Source organism: Mobula hypostoma, unplaced genomic scaffold (genome assembly GCF_963921235.1).
Source record: "Mobula hypostoma unplaced genomic scaffold, sMobHyp1.1 scaffold_36, whole genome shotgun sequence".
Lineage (NCBI taxonomy): Eukaryota > Metazoa > Chordata > Chondrichthyes > Myliobatiformes > Myliobatidae > Mobula > Mobula hypostoma.
The window spans coordinates 7132746-7142081 of NW_026948187.1; positions in this window are offsets into that span (position 1 = coordinate 7132746).

A 9336-nucleotide genomic window follows, 5' to 3' on the forward strand; every position below is an offset into this window, starting at 1 on the left:
TCACGTAAAATCCTTGCGCTGAAGTAAAACGTTAGGAGGTTGATTGGTGAAGGAAGTACAGGGTTGGGAGATGGGGAGTCTGATGGGAGAGGACAGAAGGAAGGAATAGAGGGGGGGGCATCCGACCGCTGGAAAACGATGCTGGAGAGGTGGACTGTGGAAGCCGCGAGCAGTAGGATGAAAGTTCCAGGTTTCATGTGACATGGAGTGCATGAAGTTACCATGACTAGAGAGAAGGTTGTTGAGAAACTGGAAGGACTGAAGGTAAATAAATCATCCCGTCGAATCTTACCAATCACCAGCAGCCAACTCCTTTATTCCCACTCCTGCCACACGGCCGCCGTTTTATCCATGCTAGAACTTTCCCTGTAATACCATGGGCTTCTAAATTGTTAAACAGCCTCATGTGTGGCACCTTGTCAAAGACCTTCTGAAAATCCAAGTGCACAACATCAACCGAATCTCCTTTGACTATCCCGTTTGTTATTCCTTCAAAGAGTTCTAACAAATTTGTCAGGCACGATTTTCCCTTAACAAAACCATGCTGACTTTGGCCTCCTTCCTAATATTCCTTCATTAACCCTTAAAACCCCTTCCTTAACCACTGAAGTCAGGCTAACAATATAATTTCCTTCAGTCTACCTTCTTCCCTTCTTGAAGAGTAGTGATATTTTCAATTGCCCGGTTCTCGAGAACCACGCCTATTGGATTGCAAGATACTGCTTCCAGAATCTCTTCAACTACCTCTTTCAGAACCCTGTAGTGTCGCCCATCTGGTCCATGTGACTTATCTGCCTTCACACCTTTCGATTTCCCAATCATTTTCTCCACAGTAGAAGCAGCGGCAATCACTTCTGCCCCTGATATTCTCGAAATTCCCGCATACAGCTAGTGTCTTGCACAATGGCGACGGATGCAAAAAACTTATTCTTTATTTCCGCGTACCCGGTCATTTTTCGGTGGTGCTATATCTACTCTCTTTATTTCGTTTATATATATGTTGTTATCCTGTTTGATATCATTGGCTTGCTGACTTTTATACTTCATCTTGTCGCAGCTATATTTTTAGCTGCCTTCTGTTGGCAGCAAGTGAACAATGGTGGTGGAAGAGGCTTGCAATTGCTTGAGGAATCTGCTGCAAAATTCAGAACTGACATGCATAATATGTGTGTGTGTGTGTGTGTGTGTGTGTGCTCGTGCATAATATATACATATGTACAAGGTTCATTATATATTTATAGGCATCCGTTAGTCTCGCAAGTCAATGGATTTGCGCCTTGGAAGGTTTCCAGGGCGCAGGCCTGGGCAACGTCGTATGGAAGACCAGCAGTTGCCCATGCTGCAAATTTCCCCTCTCTATGCCACGGATGTTGTCCAAGGGAAGGGCACTAGGATCCGTACAGCTTGACACCGGTGTTATCGCAGAGCCATTTGTGCTTAAGTGCCTTGCTCAAGGACACAACACGCTGCCTCCGCTGAGGCTCGAACTAGACGGACCCCTTAACCACCTGGCCACGCGCCTACATATCTTTCGTTACTAATAAATAATTTTAACAGCTCAGTGGTGTTCGGCTTTGGGGTTGGAAGATGCCAGTCGTTAACCAATCCTGCAAACCATCGCCGAGCACAGTCAGCGGTCTGAGGGGCTGAGTTCGTTGCTGGTGACCTACCCCAGCCCCTCTCCTTCTTTCTCCCAGCACCTCGTCACCTCTCCGACTCCAGTAAGGTCTGTCTGCGGAATGGATGTTTGGGAACTGTTATGTATGCCGGAAGCAAGAACGGCCACGCCGCCTTATCCGATCAGGAAGCAGAGCAATATTAGGATAATCCTGTGGGTCCCTTTGAAGAGATAAATTAAGTTAAGGAAGTTGTCAACTTCGGAAAGCTATGTAGGAGACACTGACAACCTGAGGAGCACATTCTGCCCCATCACCAGAAAACAGCATCTGACATCAAGGATTGCTTCCATATCGGCCATATACTCGTCTCTCTACCGCCATGGGGCAGGAGGCCCAGCAGCCTGAGGAGTCACAGCAGCAGGTTCAGGAACAGCTATAACCTTCCAACCGTCAGACGCACAACCGGAGTGGATAGCTTCACCCGGCTCAACGCAGGACTGATCCTAAGACCTGTGGACAGGTTTTCAAGGACTCTCCAGCTCATCTTCTCAGTAGGATCTCACTATCTTGGGAGTAGTTACAGAGGGGAAAGATGTATCAGCTCGCTGCCGACTCGTAAAGTTACGAACATGGTGAGAGCATTGGCTGTTTGGTAGGAGGCAGCGAGTGGGAATAAAAAGATCCTTTTCTGGTTGACCACCAGTGACGAGTGGCGTTCCGCAGAGTCGGTCTTCGGGCGACTTCTTCTGCTGCTATATATAAATGATACATTTTAGATGATGTAATGGATGACTCTGTTGCCTAGTTTGCAGACGATACGAAGATTGGTGAAGGAGCAGGCAGTGTTGAGGGAACAGGTAAGATGCAGAAGAGCTTCGACAGATAATGAGAATGGGCAAGAGAGTGGAAAATGAAATACAATCCTTGAAAATACATGGCCATCAACTTTAGCAGTAGAAATAAAAGTGCAGACTATTTTCTGAAAAGTGAAAAAAAGCGCTAGGAATATGGGATGCAGAGGGACTTGGGAATCCTTGTACCCAACACCCTGAAGGTTAACTTGTAGGTTGAGTCCGTGGTTGAGGAAGGCAAATGCCATGTTAGCATTTATTTCAAGAGATCTAGAATACAAGGGAAAGGCTGTGATGCTGAGGCTTTATAACACACTGGCGAGGCCCCATCTTGTGTATTACGAACTGTTTTGGGCCCCTCATCTTAGAACAGATGTGCTGGCATTGCAGAGGGCCAACAGGAGCTTCACAAAGATGATACCAGGAATGAAAGGGTTATCGGAGGAAGAACGTTTGATGGATCTGTGTCTCCACTCGCTGGAATTCAGAAGGATGAGGGGCGATCTCATTGAAGAGCTTTCGAATGTTGAAAGGCCTAGACAGAGTCGATGTGGAAAGGATGTTTCCCATGGTAGGAGAGTCTAGGACAAGAGGGCACAGCATCAGGATAGAACGGTGCTCTTTCAATACGGATATGCAGACAGATTTCTTTTGCGAAAGTATGGTGAATTTGTGGAATTTGTTGCCACATACAGCTGCGGAGACCAGGTTGTTGGGTCTTTGTAGGCAGCGATAGATATATTCACGATTGGGCATGGCATCAAAGGTTACAGGGAGAGGGCCCGGAACTAGGGTTGAGGAGGAGATAATAAAGTATCAGCTATGATAGAGTAGCGGAGCAGACTCGATGGGCCAGACGGCCTAATTCTGCTCCTATTGACTTATGGTCTTAATATTATAACAGTATAACAATACTGTACTCCAAATGAGGCCTTACATCACACTCAGCCAAATCACATTTGCCAGAGATGCTCCCAACAAGAAAACAGCATCCACTATGAAAGACCTCAAACATCTCGGCCATGTTCTCATTTCCTGTCTGCAGTTGTTACAGGAGCCTTTTGTATCGCAATATGAGAATCCTATGGACTCACTCTCAATGATTGTACAACTCATGTCTATTGATGTTTTGATTGATTCCATTATGATTAATACTATTGATATTGTTATTTTTATGCATTCGCTCAGTTTATCTTCCATTGCACATCGGTTTTCGTTTATTTTTGCGTGTATTTTTTCACCGATTCCATCAATCGCGAATGCCGGCTAGAATATGTATCCCAGGTTCTTAATGTACAATCAGAATTAGAAAATAAACAGCTATAGATAATTACATCCAGACGCCATTTAGATTTTTAAACCCCGCTCTCCCAGAAAATCATGACAGACTTTCTACTACTGGAGCACCTCAGTTCATAGACACTCCGATATCCTCGAAAACCAAACACTCCCTCCCGCTTCTGAACCATAATCCGGTTCGGTTCACTTCTATGCATCCGCCGCTGCAACTATCACCCCTCCTTCTGAAACGCTCGGGGACTGCATGCCCTGTCTCGATCGACACGCACATACCTATGTATCCATGCGCGTGTATTTGGGAGCGCACCCGGATGTGGCCGTGTCACCGAATTTGGCAGGTTCAGCGAGTATCAAATGTGCCCAGATTTTGGGCTGTGCCGTATTTCAAGGATATATAATTTATACATGCTTTGACAATGAATTCTCATTTCAAGATTGACCTTTCTTCTTGCCATTTTTGTTATCGGCGGATACTGGCTGTCAACAGGTTTGGTTGTGTCGGCGGGTTTGTGGCCGCGGGCACATTTTGGCGTTTCAGCGGTTTTCACGGTATTTCTGAATATCGACAGGTGACCGGGATTTGGTGCTGAGCTGGGATTACGGGTTGTGAAAATTGTGGTGCGCACAGATTTGTAGGATTCGGCGGATTTCAGGTTGTCGTCGGATATATGGGGGGTGTTGTCACCATATTTTGGTCGCACGTGCATTTCAAGTTCAACAAATTTGAGGGTAACAGCAGGAATTGAGCTGTCACCGAATTACTGGATGTCGGCGGGCATGAGGATGTCAATAGATCTGAGGATGTTGGGCAAGGGGTGACTCGTGTGGATTTGCGCGTGTCAGCACATTTGCGGGGTGCGTGCGGATTGTGGATAGATGCTCGAGAATTTAGGGGTGTTAACCTAATTGCAGGTATCAGCAGAATTTGAGGTGCATCAGCGATCTCCAGTTGCAATCATAAATTGGATTCTCAGCAGATTTTGGGAGTTGTAAATGGCTTTGTGTGCGCGCGAATTAGGGGTGTAAACGGATTAGGGGGTGTCAGAAGAACCTGGAGTGCCATCGGATGCGGGGGTACGGACAGATTTGTGGGTGCCAATGGAGTCAGAGCATTACTGGTTTTCGGACATGTCCAGGGATAATTGAAAGTCACAGGATTTAGGGGTGCGCACGAGTTCGGGTGTGTCGGTGGATTTGGAGTTTAGGGCTGGGGATTCGACGGATGTGGTAGGGTCACCGGATTTGGGAGTGCTCTGATAATGGGATTTTGACGAATTGCAAAGTTGTATCATTGATGTCTCCTTTGATAGTAAAAGCACTTGCCACTTTGAGATCTGAAGATGGTGCGGCCATTTTACGAGACCTTACTGTCCTTGCAAACTGTCAGTTTGAAAGCTCTGACCTGATCCGTGCTGTGGCATAATCTGATGTGGAGTTTGTGGATGTTATAACAGATAGATAGATAGATATGCAGATATAAAAATAGAAAGGGATAGTTCAGAGCAACAGAAAAATAAGACAGGTAGGCGCGCATGCAGGTTGATTGAGGGTTCAGAACGTCTATTGAGCGAGATACGATAAATGATAGATCGACAGAGACACGGAAAAAGTAACGAGATTGGTTTCATGATTACCTCGTTTGAACTGACATTAGTACGTTTCGATGAGCAGAATGGACTGCCGTTCCCGTCTCGGAGTGCACTCTCTGTCGGATCCCGTGATCCAACAGCGCCCTCTTTCGGGCAAATTGTTTCCGGAAATGCACTTGCCGACGGAGCTGATTGGTTGACTCCTTCATGGATCATTTTACCATAGTTTATTTTCATGTCGGTCCGGATGTGATATTACACACTGAACAAGCAAGAATGCAATGGATTCCACAGAAACATAACATCCAGAAATCATGTCAATATATCGGGGTTGAAGGTGAGTGGTGCGGGTGTTTAAGGGGCCTTTAAAATGTTCGTTTTTTAAAAAGAGTAATAAAATCGGAGGGAGAAGCACCGAAAATTACCTGCTTCAGAAGGTCTTCTGGAGCGGTACATGGAATGGAAAGGTTTTGAGGTAAACACGCGAACCTCTGGCTAATACGATGGGCTTCGATAACACAGTTGCCCAACGCAGAAGAATGGGGCCGAGGGGCCGTATCTGCACCGCCTGGTTCATAACTACAGACAATTGCCATTTCAGTCCCCAGTAGACGATCAGATAATGATGTCGTCAGCAGGAGATCAATCGGCAATTGGTGTATGAACAGTCTCGACGTCATATCCGGGAACACCCTCGACCGACAGAGCTCCGTTGAAGAAGCGAACGAGGCGCATTTGCTGTCGAACAGCGCTGCAGAATCGCGATGCATTTCCCTCCTGACGTGTCCCTTGTCTGTCTAACTTTATCCCTGACACTCTTGCACAAATGTGAGTTTATTTTTGATCAATTATTGTCTCACACAGGGGTCGAACCGGCAGATTCAAGGACGATCCCAAATCGTGTTTTAAATTGCGGGATATTATGACATTGTCATCCTCTTGATCATGAATTGCTTTCTCTTGCATGTTAATCCAGGTCTGTCGGCTGCACCAACAGTGGTCCAGTTACCAACCGCGGCCTCGGTTCGGCCGGGAGAACAGTTCAGTTTTGAGTGCAGTTTGGAGGAAGGCAGCATGAGCAGCTACACCATGTACTGGTACCGGCAAGTCGGTACGAGCCTGGAGCATGTCTGCGACGAGTATGGTTCATGCGACTCACAATTTAAACCGCGGTTCACCACTAAGCTCGAAGCTGCACAGAACCGCTTCACTCTGCAGCTCAGCAGCTGCGAGGAGACGGACTCGGCGACCTACTTCTGCGCAGCGAGTCTCGCACGGCGGCTCACGTCTCGGGCTGCCTCAGACAAAAACTTCCCCCGTGATTCGGTGAACAGTCAGCCCATCACAGCCCGTTGCCAGCCACTTTCTCTGCGTCCATCGAACTCATCTCCAAGTGCAATCCTTTTTTATCAGTCTCCCCTCACACGCACGTCCACCTAAAGTTCATTTGCGTGAAACGCTGCTGGGAGGAAGCTGAATCTATTATGAAGATCCTCCGCCGTCAATGTTATCAACTCCCCATTACAGTAGATCCCACAACACTAGGTACCGAGATGGACTAAATTTCAGGGTTTGGACAATTCATGTCTATTCATTGATTGATATAGTCTATCATTATGAATATAAGGCCGTATGAACCTTAGATATACGAGCAGAATTCGGCTATTTGCTCCAGCGAGTCTATTCCGCCACTTCATCTTGGCTGATCCAAATTTCCTTATCAGCCACAATTTCCCTCTTTCTCCCCTTACCTTCTCATGCCCAAAACAATCAAGAATCTGCCAACCGTTGCCGTAAATAATTCAAAGGATTCGCCACTCTCTGTCCAAAGGAATTCTTCCTCACCTCCATTCTTCTACTTTGACACTGTGTCCCCCGGTCTAGGATTGTCGCACCTTTGGAAACATCCCCTCCGCGTTCACTCTATCAAGGTATTTCACCATGGGCAGTTTTCAATCAGATCATTCATCATTCTTTTTTGAGTTCCAGAGCAATCAAAACCTCTTTAAACCATAAACCTTTATTTTTCGGATCATTTTCGTGAAACTCCTATGAAACCTCTCCAGTTTCAGCACCTCTTTTTTGCTAAAACAGGAAACCGACAACGGCACACGATACTCCAAATGAGGCCTCGCTGGCTCTTCATGAAGTGGGCCACATTATATTCTGGCATTTGTATTCTTGTACTCTTGAAATAAATGCTATCATCGCATGTGCCTCCCTCACTACAGAATGCGCCTAAATGAATTTTTCATGAATCCTGCGCAATGGCTGTGAAGTCCCTTTGCGCCTCAGCTTTTTGGCATATCCTCTCCTTCAGAAAATAGTCTACAATTTCATTTCTTCTGCCAAGATGCATGGCCATACACATACCGACACTGTACTCCATCTTACACTTCTCTGTCCACTCTTCTGATCCTGTGGTTTGGTAGCCTCTCTATTTATCCCAGTGTAGGAAACATCCTCTCCACATCCACGCTAACTAGGTCTTTCAATATTCACAAAAATTGCTGGTGAACGCAGCAAGCCAGACAGCATGTATCAAGAGAGGTACAGTTGACGTTTCGGGCCCAGACCCTTCGTCTGTACCGCTTCCTACAGATGCTGCCTGGCCTGCTGCGTTCACCAGCGTTTCTGTGTGTGCTGCTTGTATTTCCAGCATCTGCAGATTACGTCGTGTTTGCGCCTTTCAATATTCGATAGGTTTCAATGAGGTCCCCACTCATTCGTCTAAACTCCAGCAAGTACAGGCCCGGAGCTATCAAACGCTCCTCATATGTTAACCCCTTCATTCCTTGAATTGTCGTCGTTAATATTCTGTGAACCCTCTCCAATATAAGCACATCCTATCTAAGATAAGCTGCCCTAAACTGCTCACAATACTCCAAGGTTGGCCTCACCAGTGCTTTATAAAACCTCAACATCACATCCTTGCTTTTATTTTCCAGTCGCCTTGACATTTTCTTTTTTGCTTATCCCGCTTGTTATTTCTTTCGGAATTCCCAGAAAGTTGTCAGGCAAGATTTCCCTCGAGGAAACCATGCTGACTACGTCCTATTTTATCAGGTTTCCCCAAGTACACTCGGACCTCATCCTCAATAACCGACGACAACATCTTCCCAACCACTAAGGTCAGACTAACTGGCCTCCAGCTTAAGTTCTGTCGTATTTGCCGGTGCTTCCGTGCATGCCGGCAAGAAAATAAATCGCGGGTAGTACACGGTGACACATACGTAAGATAATGCTAAATTTAATTTGAAATTTAAATGCTGAGCCTCCCAGGTCGGAGGAACTGTCGGCGATACCACCGACCTTTGAAAACAGCAAATTTCTCTCAATAATTTTCTCAGTTTTGATCCGACTCAGCGAGAACTTTGACCGCTTTACTCTCAGGCATTGGTGATTGATACAACAGCAGGGGGCAGTAGAGTCAGTTCGTTCGCTGATGATGCGCTGGCCCTTGATGAGGGTACTTCTCCTGAGAGTCGGCGGTCCAAGGGGTAGCATTACAGGGTTCTATACGCTCATCGACAAGGTTGAAGGTGAACATCTCTCTGACAGGCGGTCTGAACCGAGCGGGCGTTCGTTTAAGTTAGATGGATAAAATCTCACTCCGCCTCTCAGTTTCTGTTAATTACTGCTCATTTTCCCGATCGGACCCATGGACTGCAGCCGCCTCAAAGCCCCTCGCTCTCTCTGTCGCCGTGGACTCGTTTGGTAGTGACAGGGTCGATACAGAGATGCAAGAAGTATAGAAAAAAGTAATGAAATCTGGTTCCGAAAACCATTCATAAACTGATCCCGTCCCTTACCGTGAAACCAGAACAACAACTGCAACAGCAGGAACATCTCCGCGTCCGTCCGTCCTCTCCACAGCGGAGAAGGTTCGGGAATCCGCTTGAGCTCAACGCGTCACGGGAGACACCCCGAAGCCCCGCCCCTCCCTCTGACAATTACACCTGACGTCACTGAGCAACC